The 20222-nt window shown below is 39.1% G+C and overlaps 1 protein-coding gene across 9 annotated transcripts in view; it reads right to left on the reverse strand.

Moving 5' to 3' along the window:
* The window catches only part of si:dkey-237h12.3 (teneurin-3), a 210027-nt gene that overhangs the window by 148997 nt on the left and 40808 nt on the right, over positions 1-20222 (reverse strand). The window contains exon 1 of one of the 9 annotated variants that reach the window (XM_036213791.1): positions 6223-6907. The exons of the other annotated variants lie outside the window; for them this stretch is intronic. The gene's annotated coding sequence lies outside the window, so the exon portion shown is untranslated. Of the gene's footprint in view, positions 1-6222; positions 6908-20222 lie in introns of those variants that run through there. 9 annotated transcript variants of the gene reach the window in all.

The following is a 20222-nucleotide window of genomic DNA, read 5'->3' on the forward strand; positions in this document are numbered from 1 at the left end:
TGCTCCTGAGCGGAAATATCTTTAAATATCACCTGGCAGTGATCTCAGCGGCGCGGCATGCTTATCAGATTTCACATTAAATGTCAATTAAATTAGACACAAAGGGAACTTGCAAACAGTGATAATTATCTAAGCATCATGGCTCTCAGATGCATCAAAGCTCGTGAGCTGCAGCAGCCTGGATTGATCAAGTGACACTCTAATGATAGCAGTGGGACTGAGGGAGATTAGGAGGCTGCTAAGCTTTGACCCGGTGTGTGAGAGGAGCGAGGTCTGGTCAAGCCATCATAAAGCTGCTAAATGGCTTATTTCACCTCAAGCTCTGGTAGCCACCCACTGGCATCACCGTTCGGATAATGATACCCGCAAATGGCTGCAGTAAACAACCGAGGAACAAGGGCTGCAGCCTTTTCCCTCTCAGCCTTCCATGAGGTGAGGACGCTCATTATTTCATCTGAGGGACGGAGTCAGTGCAACCAGACTTCCAAATAAGCAGCTATTAGTCTGTAACAACCCAGAAGCAGAGCCAGAGTGGGGTTCAGGGCAACACAAACCCAAACAGGAGCTGCCCCACGTTTTAATCACATCTCTTGTTGTCAGACGCCTAACATTTTGGTGTTATTTTACCGTAAACCAGGGGTGTCAAACTCAATCACGCAAGGTGCCAAGATCCAAAAAGATCTTAGGTCACAGACTGAACAAGATAAACATTTATTGAACACTCAAAACTACATTTTTAAACTTTAAAACCGTAACTTTTTAACATAATTATGAATAATAAAAAGGCAGGAATATTATTCCAGAATAAATCAACTAGAACATTAAATAACTTTCAATATTTTATTCTCCATTAAAATATATTTTGTCAAAACCATATAAATTAGAAATAACAGCAAAATAACATCTGGTCATTAATAACAATAAGATAAAATGATCTGGAGGGCCGGATAGAATTACCAGGAGGGCCGGATCCGGCCCCCGGGCCTTGACTTAACACATGTGCCTTAAACCAATACTAAGACAACCCTTCACTTTTCTCCAAAACTGCGAGCATATCTCTATTTCTATTGATTACAATAATCAACAGGATTTCCATTTCCTCACATTGTGCAGCCCTAACAGAAAAGTGTTGATGTTTATACCATGGTCCGGGTGAATACTCGATTCTGATTGGCTGCTGGGTGTGGATTAAAAAGTGATAATGCACAGTAATAACGCACACCTAAAAAAGAAGTTCCGGTCACACAGACCAAACGTTCGATATCACTGAGCAGGCTTCTTTAAAACACATTTTTCCTTCATCGTCTGGACAAAACAAGCAGTAATGGATAAACTTTCTCTCTGAACTGATGCTTTATCCCCTCAATGGTGTCAAAGTAAAGGTTGGAAGTCATTTATAATGAAAATAAAGAAATGTAATAAAGCTACATTCTTATCTTTTTATATAATCCTTAACAGCACCACAATGTCACAAACTTAAATAAAATACTACAAAATGAGCCTTTTTACAGCAATTATCAGGTTAAAAAAATGTGGCTAAATTGATTAATTAAATTAATTACAGGTCACGATTAATTAATCGAACAAAAAAGTAATCACATGACAGCACTACAACAGATAACTTTTTCAAAATAACATCTTGATTTTTTTTCAGTGATAGCAGAAGGTTTTTCTGTCCATTTAGATCCTTTGTAGCACAGCTATAGAGGTGTTACAGGAAGTGTTACCCACAATGCCCTGTAGAGCTGAAGTTTTTAATATTTTTGGCTTTTTTCCTGCTGGATGAAAAGTTTTCTGACAATCTGAACATTTTTTTTCTCCTAAATTTTGACTAGACAGAAAATGTGTGATGTCTATATCTCCTGTTGAGTCTTGTGTTCAGTCAGGCGGCAGCAGCATCTGCGAGCTTCCTGCGGATGCTGATGGTTGTCCTTGGACACAGCGAGCTTTGGGACGACTCGGGGCCTAAACACAGCACATCCTTTTATACGGGTGGATGTTCACCTGTGATACTCCACCTTTAAAGTCTCACTCCCATCACGTTTTTATTCTGTTTTCAAAGTGTTCCTAGCTGTCTTTTAATTATGATGATGCCGTTTCAGGCAAAAACAAAAAAAACATTTTTTTTTTGTCTAGGACAGAGTTTAACACACATGTGTCAAAGTCGAGGCCAGAGGGCCGGATCCGACCCTCCGGGTAATTCTATCAGCCCTCCAGATCATTTTATTTTATTGTTATTAATGACCTGATGTCATCTTATGCTCATTTATAACTTGTAAAATTTTGACCAAATATATTTTTTATGGAGGGTAAAATATTGAAAGTTATTTAAGGTTTAAGTTGATTTATTCTGGAATAATATTCCTGCATTTTTATTATTGATAATTATGTTAAAAAGTTATACAAATTGTTATTCTGCTAGCTTTTGGACTATTTTGGCATTTACTAAGATTTTTTTAGGCTATTTTAAAGTTTAGCTATTTCTTCAGCTGCATGGTAGCTGTTTTGGCTAACCTAGTTTTTGTTTGTTAAGGTTAGGGTTTGGGGGGGAAGGGTTTTCTAGGCTAATTTGGCATTTAGCTAATATTTTAGCTTTAGCATTTTCAGCTATTAGCTTCAGTGTTTTCATCTATCAATTTCAGCATCTTCAGCAGCCAAATTCAGCTTACTGCATTCACACTACTATTATTGCAGATAATGTTATATATCTAGTTCATAATGATGTTACAAAGTTACATTTTTTAAGTTTTAAAAATTTGTTTTCAAAGTGTTCAATAAATGTTTATTCATGGTAACAAACCTTATGTTTCATTTATGTACAGCTGGTGCTTGAATATACTATAGTAAAAGGATTGAAAATTCCTCTTAAAAAGATGCTTAATTTGAGATTTATCTATGACAATATCATAGTTTAGGGTGATTACCAAATTCATCAGCCCGTCTTTCTTTACCAAACTCTAGTTTTCAAATTCAAGCTGGTAAAGCTCAATCAGTGTTTCCTTTTTACACCTGAGCTTTTCAAAACTCTTTGTTTTCATGAGGATAGGAACATTTAACACAAAACTAGTCAGCACTGCACGTTTATTTAGTTCTGTTCAACCATACAGTTGTGGCTCAGTGTGTGACAAAAAATATATATATTCAAAGTGGACTTTATAAAAGCATGTAAGAGTCTAACAGCAATTTTAGACAACAAAGACAAGAACAGAAAGCTTCTGCAGGATTGTGTTCATCGTTGGACTCGGACAGGCCTTCATGTTCTGCACATGCTGTGGTTCTGCACCAGAGAAATGCAGGTATAACAGGAAATTCATCAGTAAAAAGATCAACAGATACATGGAAATGATGTTCAGCTCACCGTCACATCACACAGTCTGCTGGCAACTATCCAGTTTGTTGTTGTGAATCACTCAAAAAGGCTAACGAGCTAAGAGGGATGGTGCTAACAAGCTAAAGCAGCTAATGGGTTGAAGGCTTCTTGCTCCTGTTTGGACTGAAAGATCTGCATAAAGCAACTAACACTAGCCTAAAGCAAAGAAGGTGTTAGCTAGTTCATTACGTAGAGGCTGGTTAGTTTAGTTAACTTAATGGATGAAAATAAAAATGTAAAAAAATGTAGGTAAATCCTCAAATTCAAGTTGGTTAATGAAAGTTAACCACCACTGTGAGGGAAACTAATAATAAATACAAATGATAATTAATAATACCAACATTTTAACAATTTACATTTTATGACAGTGGTATTTATTCCTATGTAATGATATTTTGAAAAGCAAAGCTTTCACTTGGTATTGAAAAATTTGAACTCATTTAATCAAAATAATCTAAGAACTGCTGGAGGTTTAAGTTTTAGAGATGGGTTTAGTCCAAAGTTGGGAGAAAAGAGGTTCCAAAAGCAAAAATGATTTATAAAGAGGTCACAGAGTGAAAAACAAGTGACAATTATGACAAAAATAAAATAAACTGGAAAAAAGGCAACTATCACTAACACTATTTAAAACAAGAATCTTGTTTTTCTACTGCATAAGATGACTATAAGAAGTTTAACAGTTTTTGGTCATTTTCTAAAGAAAAAAGTAAATATAAAAAAAACAGGTCATACAGATCAATCATTTATTTTTAAATAATCAGGGCCATTTACTTAAATCATAAGAAGGCTAGTGATTTTCTTTTGCTACCAACTTGCAGAAATTGAAAAAATACATCGTAAAATTTCAGTAAAATTCCCTTTTTGCAATATTAAATTGAAAAATGTTGATTTAATTCCTAAATTCAGTTCTGTGAAAAAGCAGCAAAATTCTGCATGAAGATGAGTTTAAGTTTCAAAAGTATTTCATGTCAGTAAATGTGTTTTATTTGTTTCTATTCGCTTTTTAAGATTTATTTGATACATATTCACGCCTTACATCAAAAAAAACATTTCTTTGAATATTTTACAATTAATGCATTTCAGAGCTGGCGCCCTGCAAGATAAAAATACTCACCTGAAAAATAATAATTATCTACATTTTTTAAGTAAATAAATATGTACATATATATATATATATATATATTTTATTTTATTTTATTTATTTATTATGTGGACCCCACAGGGATCATCCGAGCTCTGCCAAGAGCAGAGCCCTAACCCGAAATTACATAAATTAAACAACACTTCATCCAGTCATTACATGAATTATGAGGCAGTTTATCCAGAACTGCACCACAATGCTCACAAATCCTTGCTGCCGAGGGCTGTCTGCAGCCCAGAGGTCACACCCCGTGTCTGCCAGAAGACTAACAGCAGAGTGAGACTGCTGAAAAATGAGATTACAAGAAAGGAAACCAAAAATGTCCAGACCTCAGTGGTGATGCGCGAGCCCAGCGGCTGTATACACACCTGAGTAAGGAAATAAAAGTCCTTTAGCCAACAGTGAATGATGCTCCCATTGTTATTCAGATTTTGATTGCACATGTGCAGAATGATGCATTAAAGCTCAGCCTCTCCTCTGCTGCAGACACACTCAGCACATGTGGAGCAGCATCCTCTTCAGTGAACAAAACACCTCTTTTTTATGTGACTATGATAGACACGCACAAATGTGGTTAAGTCACAAAATACCCAGCGCCAGGCACACCCACTAAATTACCCAGACACACCGCTGCACAGGCAGCATGTTCACAACTCAACCATCAGACCAACAAAAGGAAACAAGGGAGAGAAAACACTGCAGGGCTGCAGCTTTGCATGAAACCATGTGAGTAAAAAAACACCACCCACTTCACTGCTGGAGAATAATTCATCGCAACACCTCCCAAGATGCATTGCTTACAGAGGAAAGGCTCATTACATCTACCTGCTCACATTTACCTGTCTCCTCTGAATGTATGTGAGGCCGCCGCGTTGTGACCCTTTGCAGCACTCAGACTTATTCCTTCATTGATGCTCTGGTGCTGCTTACATTGGCCTCCACTCACCACAAACCAATTACTCTTTGTCTTTGTAGCTATCGGTCTGCTAAGCACTTCAATCCATCTCTGTCTCTCAGGCTGTGACGTCAACCCCAAATGATTAATCAAAGGCAAGCTGACATCAAAAAGGCAACACCTAAGGTGCCATGCTTGCATACATTTCCCACAATACTCCTCGTTTTGTTTTGTTTTTTTTAATTAAAGGAAGAAAATCTTACAGGTTCAAGCCTACAAATGTACAGATTAATGTGTGCATGACCCGAGATACTGAGATGCTGTTCTAACAAAGCAAGGAAATGGATAAAAGATTGATTTGACAAAAACATTAATAAAACCTTTGCTGGTTACAGGAGAGAAACTTCACTGCGTCTCAATATACTGCAGTATTTCTCAGCTTCTGACCATGTGAGACATGCTGTATTGTAATTTTTACACATGTTGGGCTGCACTACCATTTTGAAAGCACCACACACCACCCCCTCACAAGAAGATCCACATGGGGACTGAATGGAATACAAAAGACAGTAGATTCCTGCTGTAACAAAAAGGCCCGGGGAGGGAGAGGAGCTGCCAGCACACAGTCCGTTAATGCATTAAACATTTTTTATAGCCACATCCAAGTTTCTGACACATGAGAATCATGTTCAACTCCAGATCTGTCAGCGCACAGCTTTAGGAAAGAAAATCCAGCAGGATCTGATGCTCAAAAATTAATTACATTTGACTTTTTAAATGAAATACATGAGGATTTGAAAGAACTTGCTGTATTACCTTTACCAGTGCCTGCAGTGACTCTCCTTTACTGGATTAGGGTCCACTTCTCAGGCTGCGATGCTGCTTTGTATTGGCTTACGGATGCTCTGGATCTCCTCCTCTTCCCTCTCCTGCTATGCGAGCCGCGCGCTGCACGAGACAACCATCACACAGACACACGCACGCGACTCAAGCGACGGCAAAAGGGTTAAACCTGCTGGACCGGAAAGTCATACCAGCACCGTTCTAGTTGCCAGCCTCTGCTGCCGCACTCTCTCCGGCTCTCCTCCTCCTCCTCTTTCTTTTTTTTTCTTTACTCAACCTATCTGGCGGGCTTCTCCCCTCCTTGTGTGAGATGGTAGACAAGAGCACTGGGCGATTTGCACCACTCTATCAAGGATCGTGTTACGCCGTCTGGCTGTGGCGGCGGTCACAGATGATAGGCTGACGAGCTTTGCGTGTGTTTACCCTTCAAAAAGAGCAGCAGCACTGGCGGGGAGGGAGAGGTGGGATGCCTCCTGTAAAACACAAGAGTGCGGAGAGGTATCCTAAAATGATTGTCAGACTGAGCGGCGCGTTTCCACTTTAAACTGTGGTGAGAATCCTCGCACGCAGGAGCACTGAGGTGCAGAAGAACTATAAGTGACTCTCATGGCTGCTCGTCAATTTGACACCATTTATTTAATCACATTCCAATCATTCTCTCTTCTTTTTCTCGTTTCCATAATGAACATCTTTTTGTCTGGTTTACATTTTTGCTGTACAGTTTTGTAAACCGTATTTATGGAGACATCAGCAGTCACATCCATCATGAAAGCCGTTGGCCTCCTTCATTATTTTCATCAGCCATGAATTCATATGTCACATTAATGACAACACACACACATGTATCAGCAGCGCCTTCCCCGCCTCTGCTTCACACGCCTGTTTCCAGCTGTTTGCTTGGTAAAGCTGTCGCTGTTGTTTGTCATAAAAGCAGGTTAGCTGTTTTTGATATTATTTTTAAAATCAGAAAAAGAACTTCACAGAGTTGTCACAGAGCTGTAACAAATGTGGCCGCACAGCATCTTAGCGAGAACCTAAACAAGAAGCGACAAAAATACGACTTCACAGCCCTTTACCACTGACTCATATTCTATTGCCAATACAATCTATTGAAAAATAGTTAAGAGCAGGAACAGTGTATCATCCAACATAAACCATATAATATTAGCACGTGCATATAAAAATTGATGACTATCAGCTCATGATTTGGTTTTTTACTGTTACAAAAAGGGGAATAAAAATTCTCTTTCAGGTAAAACAGATTAAAGTCTAACTGTTGCTTAGCAACAGGGCCAGCGCAGACAACACAGAGTAGATTAATGGCAGTGTTGTATTTCAATTTATTAATAATTTGCGATAAGATACACTAAAAAAGGCTAAAAGTGTATCCATCCTGCCGAAGCTAAAACAAATAACCCGCTGATGGGGATGCAGAACAATGCGACGCATGCTCACGATTCCTGCGACAGATCCACGCTAACGTACATCCAGACTTATAACCGGATCTGTCAGAGTAATGAGTGAAAGCTTTGCTTTCATCTCGGTTTGGTCCTCTGCTGCTGTCAGCTCTGTTGTCTGTTGACTTCAGATCCGCCTCTTCCTGTTCATGTTTTCAGCAGCACAGGGAGGGACCCTGAAGACACTTAGACTTATTACTGTTTCAAAAAGTTTTCCCTTCACCTAATTATTGCTCCTGATGAAAGAATGTGATACACAGCACAGTCAGGAACTGAATAAGTCTTTGCATTAAACTTATAGTTGCCTTTTACTGACTCACCAACTTTCCCAGCATTTTCTTTGTCAAGTTTTTTATTTTATTATTTTTCTCTCCAAGGAAACCGTCTAACTCTGCTGGCTTTATGTGCCAGTGAAACCGGTTGATGGAGACATAAGAAGCAGCTCGGGTTGCATCATATACTGCAAAGTTTAAGGTTTGGGTTGGTAAAGCAGTTGGGTAGTTTCTGTTTTTCTCCTGATGCAAACTTCGCTGAAGAAAACTCTTCACAGCTAATAAAAAAGGCAGTAAAACAGTAAAAACAATCTTTAATGACTCACATATGAGTTCAGAAAATGTTTAAGTCATATGAAGTAATTTCAGCTTTCTTTCTCACAAAACAAAAAACCTTGATAATAGACAGTGCTATAGAAATCAGCCCATTAGTGGACTTGATATTTTATAAAAATGAGAAAACACCAGCAGATGTTACATTTGTAAACACAGAACAACAAACATCAACATGCTACTGACTAGTGACAACTGAGCAATCAGTTGTTTCTTCCCACTGGGAGCAATAGTTGCTAATCATTTGTTGTTGCTGCCAGAGAAGTAAAAGGGCTTTGAGGAGATCATCCTCTAAAAACTTTCTGACTCCTCTAAACCAGGGGTCCACAAACTTTTTCTTGTGAGGGCCACATGACTGTCTTCTTCGTTGACGTGAGGTTGGGGTACGTTTGTAAGCCAACAGTAATCATAACCTCAACGTAAACATTTACAGTGTTCTAGAAAGCCACACACAGCCACGTTTAAAATAATTCATTTCTGTAATCTTCATAGAAAAAAAACAATAAATTTTTTTACTAGATATATAGCATTACCTGTGATAATTCTAGTGTGAATGCTGTAAGATGCATTTGGCCCCTGAAGATGCTAGTACTGATAGCTGAAGAAGCTGAAATTGATAGCTAAAAACGCTGAAGCTGATAGCTGAAATGGTTGACACTCATAGCTGAAAATGCTGAAGCTGATGGCTAGCTAAAAAATTAACGAGAGGCCAAATTAGCCTAAAAAAAACTGAAAAGAATTCTAAATTAGCCAAAGCAATGAGCATGTAGCTGAAATATTAGCTAAACTTTAAAATATCCTAAAAAACTGAAAAAGTCTAAATTAGACAAAAGAGCTAGCATGTAGCTGAAATATTAGCTTAACCACAAAGTAGCCTAGAAATCCTAGAAATAACTGCCAAAACAGTGGAAAAAGCTAGAAAAAGCTGAATATCTTAATAGCTAAATAGCTAAAAGAGCTGAAGAGCTACAGACGTCCAAATAAAACATACGGAAGAAAAATAATAATGATAAAAAAAATAAAGAAAAAGTAAATCTCGATTAAACCAATAAATAGTTTATCCTCTCTTGTCATGGTTCAGACTGCAGAAGGATCAAATAAATAAGTGTTTCTGATAGCGTCTGGGGCCCCGGGCCAAATGTGGAGGCGGGCCAGACCCAGCTCTAAACTATATTACTCCAACATCATGTTGCTAATGTGGATATTTACAAGTCCAGGTGTTTTTACACCTGCCGGTTCCTCAGGAATCAAGTTGGTTTAATAAAACAAACCTATAAAAATGTCTTAAATAATTATGAAACTGAGATATTTTTCACTAGACATAAGTGATATGGGAAATTCTCTATTCAGTGTTTTTTAGACATTATACTAAGTTAAGATATCTATCTCAGTTTTATGAAACCTTCCCTATAATTTATTGTAAATTTCAACCAATGTGTTTTTAGAAAAAAACCTCTGGTCATGTGCTTTTAGCAACAATACATCCACTTGATGTGATATAGCATGATATTTTAACTGCTAGACAGAAAAATCTGGATTAAACACATTACAAGTTTGTTAAAAGGGCGGTGTGTATTTTAATGGATCTAAAACAACAGTAAAAATAAAAGGAACTTGCAATATTTTCTTTGTTTCTATGCAATTAATTCTGTTCTATTGAAGATCCTCAACACAAACCCCAAATTATCATCCGCTCAGGGATCCAGTTAAATGTAATCTTAAATGCATTTTAAAACACAAAAACCATCTTCATGCTTTTACTTTTGCAAACAGAAACTATTGTGCCCAGATGGAACAACAGACACGTGCGCAGGAGTCTTTCGGACGGTTGGGTGGGCTGGGTTGTCTGCTGAGTGAACTTGAGTGGGTCAGGAGGAGACAGAACCAGATAAAGAACACCTGTTAAAAACTCTAAACACGGCTGGGACACATCACTCTCTTATCACACATCCTATTTTTTTAGAGACATCAAGTATACTTAATGCATCTCCCAGTACCACTCTGTACATGGGTTTATAAAATCCACATGGCAAGTAAACATAAGAACAGCAGCATTTCTTACCACAAGCAACAAAGATCTGAAAGGTTTTGGTAGTTTGAGCCAATAACTGTTCATGTAACAGAAAACAGCCTTAAATCTGTCAAGTATATGCTTTGAATGTGAGAGCACACACTCTTATGATGACTGAGTAGTAGTTGTTTATTTCTCTATGGAAGTCTTTGAGATTTTGGCTTCTTGGAGCCAACAGGTACTTCCTGTTCGGAACGCCAGGGGGAGGGGTCTCTCAGTCCTTATCTCATATACAGTCATTGGTGATAACTTCACTCCCCAACTGACCCAACCATCAAGGGTAAAGGATATTATCTTAATTTTGTGGGTCCTTCACTTTAGCCAATTAGCAAAAATGTAGAAAAAACTATTTAGAAGAATTTTAGAGTTTTTGACTTTGCAACCTTTTCCAAAAATGACATGGAGAGATCTATATGGAATGTTGCTTAAAACTCTCACAAATGATCTTCATTTCAGGGTCACGTGTTCGCTAAACCCACTGCACAAAGCCACCTCAAACGCGGCGAGAAGTCAAGATCTTAATTAGTGTTGTTTAAAATAGAAAGGTCTCACACAAGTGCTCTTATGTGCCACATTTTTAGTCTGCAAAATTATTCTTCAAGATGATGCCATATGCAAAAAAATCTTGATTGAGGCAACCTTGACACTTAATAATGAAAAGCATGGTCGTAATTAAAATAAACCAATTAGACTTTAAAGAGATGAGGCCTTGCTCTACCTGCAGAAAACATCTTTTACATGAAGCACTGATCCACAGTCTGCACGTATCTGCTTGACAAGAGCTCAGGACCTGCAGGCAGTCCTCTCCAAATCGGCTCACCAAATAGCTTTGCTGGTCATGTTTCTCAGTTTTTTATATCCTAATGCTTAAACTTGAGAATCCCCTGAACTATTTGGGAAAATTACTGAGCAATCAGAGGAGAAACTTTATTTAGACAAATAAAAAAATCATATAAAAACATTGAGACACATTAGGTGTGAGGCTTTTCATGGGAATTCTGAGCATCTTTAGCAAAAGAAAAATATTTAATATTGTTAAAATTTGTAGCTTTATTCCTAGAATAAAATGATCAAAACAGAATTCTGCGATCACCATAACCAACAAACAGCAGCTCACTCTGTATGCATCCTTCACTCAAACTTTTGAGGTTCTCTGACTGAATGAAGAGCAACAGTTTCAATCATTTGAATGAATAGATGACCTGGAATGGACTGACAAGAAGAAGGCTTAATGGCCAAACTCCTACACAAGCATCCCACTCTGACAATACCATCTGCAAACACACAAAGCTCACATTCTAATGACACAAGAAATTCATCAAATGATAAAAACATATTCTAACTTAACCAAAACCGGAGCTACCAAAGTATAGCAGTAGAAAGACTGATCCCCCACAATGCACCTCACTTACAGTGATCAAGGTTAGTTGTTTTTATGTATAAATAAATAAAAAAGCTTTACATGTGAATGATAACACACTCAAATAACATGTTGTATCGTTTCCTTTTTTTTAAACAAAACAAACAAAAAAACCTCACAAAATTCTAAATATAATTTTCAAAACAACACACCATTTCACTGTTGATAAAAAATAAATCATAATTTTCATATTTCAGCATTAATTTATACATTTTTCATTTTTTTTAAATTGGCTACAAAAACACTTTTGACAAGTGATTTAAAATAAAAAAAAATGTATAAATTCTAATAAAGTCCCACTCCAACTACTATACATTTCTTTCTGTTGTAAAAGTGCTCCCATTATGATCACAATTATGATTATCTCATTTCAGCCAAAATCCAAAAGCCTGTGTCCTTTTTTAAGGTATTCTTTCTTCAGAGTGGCAGGAGTTTATTAAAACTTGCCTGGTGGGCAGGACTGATGGCGTAGAAGTTAGCTCTACTAATTTTTCCATAAACAATCTCTCAGGCTAACTTATAGCACCTCACAAGCCCGAGCTAACATTAGAGTAAAAAAACAAAAAAAAAGATAAGCAATATTGGAGTTATCCAGATATAAGGAAAATAAAGACATTAATGAATCATTTTAGTGGAGCAGAGAGACTTTGACCCACTCAAGTTTTCATCTGTGTCTTTTAAAGTAGTTATGTAATTGTTTTGCTATTTTTGCTATTTATTCTCATTTTAAGTAGATTTTTAAATGTAAAACAAAAAAAGCCCAGTTAAGGACAAATGCTGCAAACTAGCTTTGTCTAAAAGCATTATGATATGGGCATGGGACTGTTCACAGTATGTCTATGTTTTTATTTCTGTCCTTATTCAATGTATACATTTAATTGACCCCTGATCCAACATGATTTTGATAAAAGAATACTCAAAAATGTTTTTTAAATCTTAAATTATTTTATATATGTCTTACATTAGATGAAAAGCTACTACAAGAAACATATTAAAAACCCAATTTTCATTGCATGGGTCTTTAATAAAATCTTGGATTCAGATTTAAAAAAAATCAACACTAAAAATAAATCCATTAATAAGTTTGATAAATCAACACAGATTTTCTTAGTAAATATCAAAACAATAAGAAGTACTGGATTTAATAAACCCAGTCCTAGTAACAATGTATAGCTATATGGTGTCTTTATATTATGGCATCACAAGATATGTACCGCACTTCCTGCTCGGCACACTCCATCTGTCTCCATCAAACTATGCATTGCTGATTAAAGGAATAAAATGAAGGTGAAGTGTGTTTGAGTGGATCTGTGAACTGCAGGGTTTTCCTTAGGAAAAACACCCTGATGGTCTAATTAAGAGATAAACGAATGTCCAGGTTTGATGGAAAAAGTCTATTATGAAAAGCAACAGCAAAAAACAAGACCTGACATAATCAGTTTCTGTCTGTGAACGCAGCATGGACACAAATACTCTGAAATACTGACTATTATACTGTTATTAAAGCGTGCATAACATAAGGACTTTATGTTCCCCATATTTAACCTGACAGTGTCTTTCATCAAACCTCTGCTTTCCTTTTTTTAACTCAAGTTCTTGAATTTCTCAGTTTGGTCTCCAGCCCCAAAACAGAATAGGCCTCCTGCGAGCTGCAGAGGATTGGAACGCTCCTCCAAGCCCCCGGAGCCGCAGATAAAGCTGCTTTAACACTGAGCATTGTGACAAGAACTTCATGTTTCAAATCTATAGTAGTGGCCCTGTAATCACAGAGCGCTCGGATCAATAGGAAGCTCAACATCTTGGCTGATTGTATTAGCAGATATTCCAGCAGGAATGGTTGAAACATCAAGTCGTCGGCTGTATAGAAAGGCTACTAATGTGAGAGGCTAAGGTCATTCAAGCGGGACAGAACGCTCCTATTTTCTGTCACATGAAAAGGAGTGAAAAGACTTTCTACAGTATAATATAATAGAGATGAAAGTGCACAACAGTTTCATGATCAAGGATATATTGTCATACAAACTGTTAAAAAACAATAATTTAGTCCATGCAGGGGCAGCTGTGGTGCAGAGAGCGGGCAACCTCTGATATATATATAAATGGTAAATGGCACACACTTGTATAGCGCTTTTCTACCGTCCTTGAAGGCCCAAGGCGCTTTACATTCACCCATTCACACACAGATGGTGGCTCTAGTCTTGCCCAAAGACACTTCGACACGTGGCCAGGCAAGGCAGGAATTGGACCTGCAGTCTCCCTTTCAGGAGTCGACTGCCCTACCGCAGCACCATGGCCGAGGTAAGGCCGGGATGGTGCCCTACACACACACACGTTCACACACACACATATATGTATGCATATATATTTGAGTATATGCATGTAAATATATGTATGTGTGTACTTCATTAAACAACACAAACAACATCCCCCTTTGATTTATACCGATTTTTTTTTTCCTGTCAAATGGTTCTGCATGCCTCCTGGAAGGATTACCCACATCTACTCATCAAGCCTCCTCTTACGGCTTAATTAGCTTTTTCTTAATTGCATGGCTGATGGTGCCGCTCCATTCCTCACACACCCTCTCCACTGTGTTCAGGTTCACAGGCTCTGCTGGTGTTTGTCGCAGCCATGGAGGCAGCAAGAGTCCAACCATCCTGTCTGCATCTTCCTGTTATGATGTCTGAAACACATCTGAGAAGATCCTGTCACTCAGGTCATGTTTTCATTCTGTTCTTCGGGGCAACTGGACTTTGGTTTGATCTAGAAGGCATTTTGCTGCTCAAGAACTGAAGAAGCTGCTCAGAAGTGCAGCAACCTTTAAAGTCTGTTGCCCTGAAGAACAGAATCCTGTCTGTAACACATTAGAAACATACTTGAATGTGGGTAGAGCGGAGGAAACAGAGCATTCTTTTCTGCAATGTTTTGTGCCTGCAGATGGTAAGGCAGTGCAGTCTGTGGGCTGGTCTTCACTGTGAGCCTATTGTCTGCGATGGAGATACAACAGATGCCCACACTGACCGTACCGTGTGTTCAGTTCCTATTTGTGTTTTAGGTGTCTTCAAGCTCAAGTATTAAATGTTTTCTTCTGAACCACATGGGTCAGATTTGGAAAAGTTTGATTTTCCTGCAGACGGTAGTTTCACATTTGTACAACTTAAATGTAGAAAAGTGGATTTCTAAGATATGGAAATCAATGATCAAAAACACAAGGAGAGTGTTGCATTTCAAACTCGACATTTTAGATGCTTTTGATACAAACACTAAGATATAGACTAAAGTCTTTTCTCTTTTCAGTCAGTCGTTTCTTCTGACAGGTCCAGAATAGCATAATATCTTCTCATGAAATCATTAGGACTTTATTTGTTGAAAATTATCATCTGTACACAGCAGTCTGTAATGGTCCACTTTGGTTAATGGCCAACAACGAAGACAGCAAAGGGCTGATAAGACGGCTTTGAAGGTCGACATCAAACGGCGTGCCTCTGGGTTTGAGAACAAGGGCGATCTTCTTTGACATTTTCCCGCCGCAGCCACACTTTGGCTCAAAGAGCTCGGTCACGCCTGTGAGCTCAACATGTTTGGACTCTGGACTGCAGTTCTTGTAATCAAAGAGTGTCCCAGTTCTGGGCCACTTGAGTGAAATTCATATAGAGTGTCCCACATAATGTTATTCATCATCTATCCTGAAGAGGAATGTTTGAGGGGAAGTGTAAGACAGCTATTTTGAGATGGAAGTCCTCCTACATTTTTCACTTTACAGCATCTTGGAGATGTTGTCGATCTTAAGTCTTTGGGGACTAACAAACTGTCTCATTATAATGCTTCGAGGGGAGGGGGGTTATTTAGGTGGTAGATGTAAACTAAGCTCAAATGAGGAAAATGTCTTTGTCTATACTTTTTTTCTGGGATAAATGTTCGTTTTAGAATAATTTCCTCTGTGTGTTCTCGTTAGCAACATGTAAGTGGAACAGTGCATTTCAGACGTGTCATTTGTCATTTCAGCATGAGGACAGTATTGTGTGCAGTTTAAAGGAAACAGTTTAGACTAAACAGGCTTTCTCCAACACTTACCTTTTGTTAGTCACCTGTTTACATGCATCCATTTCCTGTCAGAACAGTTTCAGCAAACAAACCTCCCTAAATATTAAAGCACCTAACAGCCAAGTAACTCCTTTTCACCACAACAGCTTGTTCAAACAAAGGAGGCGGGAGAGGAAAAAGAGAGAAAAGCTTCCTGCACTGGCAGAGAGGATGCAGTCAAATTTGCCTGAGTAAACAATATGGGAAACAGCCCAGGATTTTTTTTCACATAATACGCTTAAATCTGTGCTTAAAGGAGGAGCGGACTCTTATTTCCACCTAAGAGCTGTTGCTAAATGGCAGCTATTCAGCCTGGTTTGAGTTCTGACAAGCCAAAGCTGTCTGGGGTTTTCAGTTACTGTGGAGTGGGATGTGGGCGGGGGTGCAAGGTCTCTTTGCACTGCTTGTGCACCGTCGCTTTAGTCCAGCTGCCCTTTAGAATATGGATTATGGGGTGCTGCGGCCCGGCTCTCGCTCCATGGGGGGTTGGACTGGGTGCCCAGCTTCAGCGGACACCCCACCGAGACCCCTGTGTGAGAGGACGCTGAGAACCCCCTCGGTTCTCAAGGCTGGATAATTGATAACGTGATGAATGCTTCCCACTCCAGCACCATACGCCAAAGTGTGAAAGAAACCAGCAAAAAATATTCAAGGAGACAGTAGAGGGGGGTGGTGGTGGGTTGGCGGGGGGGACCGGGGCTAGGAAGTAAAGAAGCAGAAGCTGTGAGCGAGGCAGAGCTGCGACACTGCATTACTGCCAATCATGAGCTGTCGCTGGAAACGAGGGGAAAACTGGGAAACCTTCTGAGTGCAGATTTCCTATTTAGAGAAAAAAAAATATCAGCAGCGATAATAAGTGCCCCAATGACAGCTGTGAGCTGCTGCAGCGCCATCCCAAGTTAAGCAGAGGTTCCCGTGAGGAGTCCCAGCAGCAGACACAAAGGTCTGCGCGTCAGGCCGCTAAGGCAGCTAGCGCGGCGCGGACGCCGCGGCTAAATGGGGCAGGTGATTTCCCATCTCCTCCACTGCCCTGGAGGCACAGCCAGTCACTGCTGGGGAAAAGTGCCGCACCAGCCTGCAAGCCAGGAAGCCAGTGAGAGGAAAGGGCTATAGAGGGAGTTGGAGTCTATCTGGGGGCATGCATTATTCACATGCATCGCTACGGCACTAAGACCTCCACAAAGGAAAGGCCTCAGGTTCCATCAGCGCCGACTTGTTTCCAATGTATTATTGATGGCAACACTACACCCTATATTTTTCCCAGATTTACTGGATTCTATCATTGTTGCTATAATAAAGGCTATTTCCAGTAAAGTCAGAACAAATGTGGAGAATATTTCCAAGCATCGAGCAGGGGGATGCTGCAGCCCTTTCAGAAATGGCTTTAATTACACAAATCATGGCCCGGCTCATTCCCGTACTGGAAAAAAAGATTTCTTAGGTAAAAGGATGGGCATGCTGTAAAACTCTAAACCTCTTCCAGGATCATCAGTCAGGTCGAAGCCGGCTTACCATGCTAAATTAATGTCAGCGCCGAGACCTCTAGTTAGACCCAAGTGAAATAAATGAGCTATCCAATTACCACATTATGATCACATGTGGCCTCTGTGAAAAAAAATCCACAAAACTTACCCACCAGCTGCTGCCTGGTGTTCACTTTCAGCTTTATGGGAAATTTTGCTCTCACTTGTGTTTACTATTTACCATCAGAGGCTGTATCTGTGCCTGCCTACACCCTGCTGTTCCTTCATGTTTATGCACGCAAGAAAAGTACCACTCAGAGAGGAAATGTGCTGCTTTCTAACAACGGGGAATTGGCCAAGAACTTCTGTAATAACACGACAAAATCAGAAATGAAATGATGCTCTATTTTTCTTCTTAAATCGCATCAAAAAGCTAAATTATCCTTTATAATGGGATTTTTATTGAAAAAAAGTGAAATTGCTCCAACTCAGAGGCACATTAAATGCCACGCACACATCGCAGATTTCCCCTAAATCTCAGCAGGAAACACAATCAATCTGCTCAGTATGCAGGACGGCGACAGCGGGCCGTCGCTCCCTTTGAGGATGTCGCCGCATTTGACCGATGTGCAGTCGATCTGCGAGATTGTGGCTGATCATCATTACTGGCTGCTGAAACAATGACTTTCCTTCAGCTTGCTTAGCTTCGAGGAGGACACAGGGGATCTGCCCGTTTTTCTTGGTGGCTTAACGCTGGAGCCTGGATTTGAGAAGTTAAGGCAGACTTGGACAAAACAAAAAGTGAACTCTGATCATCCGTCCAAGTCATCATCTTTGGCCGTCACTGGAATTCAGTCTCACAGTGCTCTAGGAGCTCCACTGCAGCTTTAGATTTCATTTCTTGTGTGTGTAAAAAGAGAGATTTCAGAAATAGAAAGATGTGAAAAATAGAGGCCAGAAAAGAAAGAATGTTGTTGATGTGTGGGTGTGTGGAGGGGGCAGTATTTGGCTAAATCTCAGGAATGGACAGTAGATTTAAAAGAATGGCTTCCTCCATGCGATGCTTAAAGGTTAGGTCTCTATTACACAGAGAGCAAAATGTCAGCAGTATCCCCTGAAAGAGAGCACCGGGATATTAACGGTGAGTCCTGGGAATGGGCTTCCCCTGACTGAGTTTCCCTCAACCAGACGCATTATTCATGCAGTTGTCAGCCTGCACCTGGCGCATGTAACGCTCGCTAACATCTACAAACTAAATGGTGGAGAGAATATAGCCCACCCGTCTATTCAGCCAGTGGTGGAATGAATCTTATTGCTGAGAGTGAAGTGCTGCTAGATTATCTTAAGGCTCCTCACCCACAGCTGAAGCTGTTGGATTAGCATAATGTTCAATATTCAAGTTAATATTGTGTTTTCATTTGTCTCCACCCCTGAGGTAGAGGAGGTGGGGTCAGAAGGGTGTGGGGGGGACACTACCAGTTTTGAGTTTTCTGTGTGGCTGCATCATTTTCTGCAGTGGAGCCGACCAAAACTAGAAAAGTTGCATTACCTGCGATAATGCTGGTGTCAATGCTTTTTGCTTCAAGTATCTGCTGAAGATGCCGAAGCTTTTTGCAAAAAAAGGCAACGCAGTTGACTTTAATTGCTACAAGGATTTACTGAAAATGCAAAAGCTATTTGTAAAATGTTAAATATGCTTAAAGACTGGAAATTTAATTGCAGAACTAAGAAACAGTGCCGATGTTGACCTAAATTCCTAAAATCGTGTAGTAAAATTGCTTAAAAATCCTAATACAAACCAATTTTGCTAAAATATTTAATGTATTGCTAAAATATGAGCTAAAATAAAAATTAGATAAAAAAAATCTTAGTAGATACCAAATTAACCAAACAGCTAGCTCTTTGCTTAAATACAGAGCTAAATCCCAAAATATCCTAAAATTCCTCAGTAAACCAAATGAGTCAAAAACGATAGCCTGTTGCTAAAATAGAAATTGAACGCTAAATTAGCCAATAAAACCTCAGGAGATAACAAATTAGCAAAAACATTAGCATGTTGCTAAAATATGAGCTAAACTCCAGTTAGCATAAAAAAACTTCAGTAGATGCCAAGTTAGCCAAAAAGCTAACACATTGCTTAAATACTAGCTAAATTCCAAAATTGGCTAAAATTCCCCAGTAAACTAATTTAGTCAAAAATTGTTAGCTTGTTGCTAAAATAGAAGCTAAACTCTAAATTTGCCTAAGAAACCTCAGTATATAACAAATTAGCCAAAAACATTAGGATGTTGCTGAAATATTAGCTAAACTGCAATTTTTTGAAAGTTACGATAAAAGTTGAAAACATAGACTATGAATATATTTAAAGTTGCTAATTTACCTAAAATTTTGAAATGTGAAGATTTTCCCATTCATTTCCAAGGGGCATATCTTGCTCAATATTGTAAAAACTACAAAGTTTATGAACACAAAAATACAAGCAGTAATGTCCTGATCGAGCTGAATGTTTTGATACCAAGATTGCTGACATCAATGAAAGTGTGATTGAGTTTTTACTCGCCGAAAAACATACGAAAAGGAGCAGAAAAATCAAGTGTGCATGCTTACTAAGCAATCACACCATAAGGCAGTTCTGAGAAACAGGTGAAGGCTTTCCTCCGAGGCTTTCGTTCAGTCCACACAGCAGGCAGCCGCATCAGATTCCTCAAAGCAATTATCAGAGCTCTTCATGTAATCCAGCGTCACTTAGAACACAAATGAGTGTGTTCTGTGGAAACCTGATAGACGGGTTGACATCAGGATTTAATAAGTTAGACACCCTTCATGTAAAACGGCCTCCGCTGCTGCAGCCTGCACCAGGCAGACTGCAGCAGC

The sequence above is a fragment of the Oryzias melastigma genome, linkage group LG10 (assembly GCF_002922805.2).
Source record: "Oryzias melastigma strain HK-1 linkage group LG10, ASM292280v2, whole genome shotgun sequence".
NCBI lineage: Eukaryota > Metazoa > Chordata > Actinopteri > Beloniformes > Adrianichthyidae > Oryzias > Oryzias melastigma.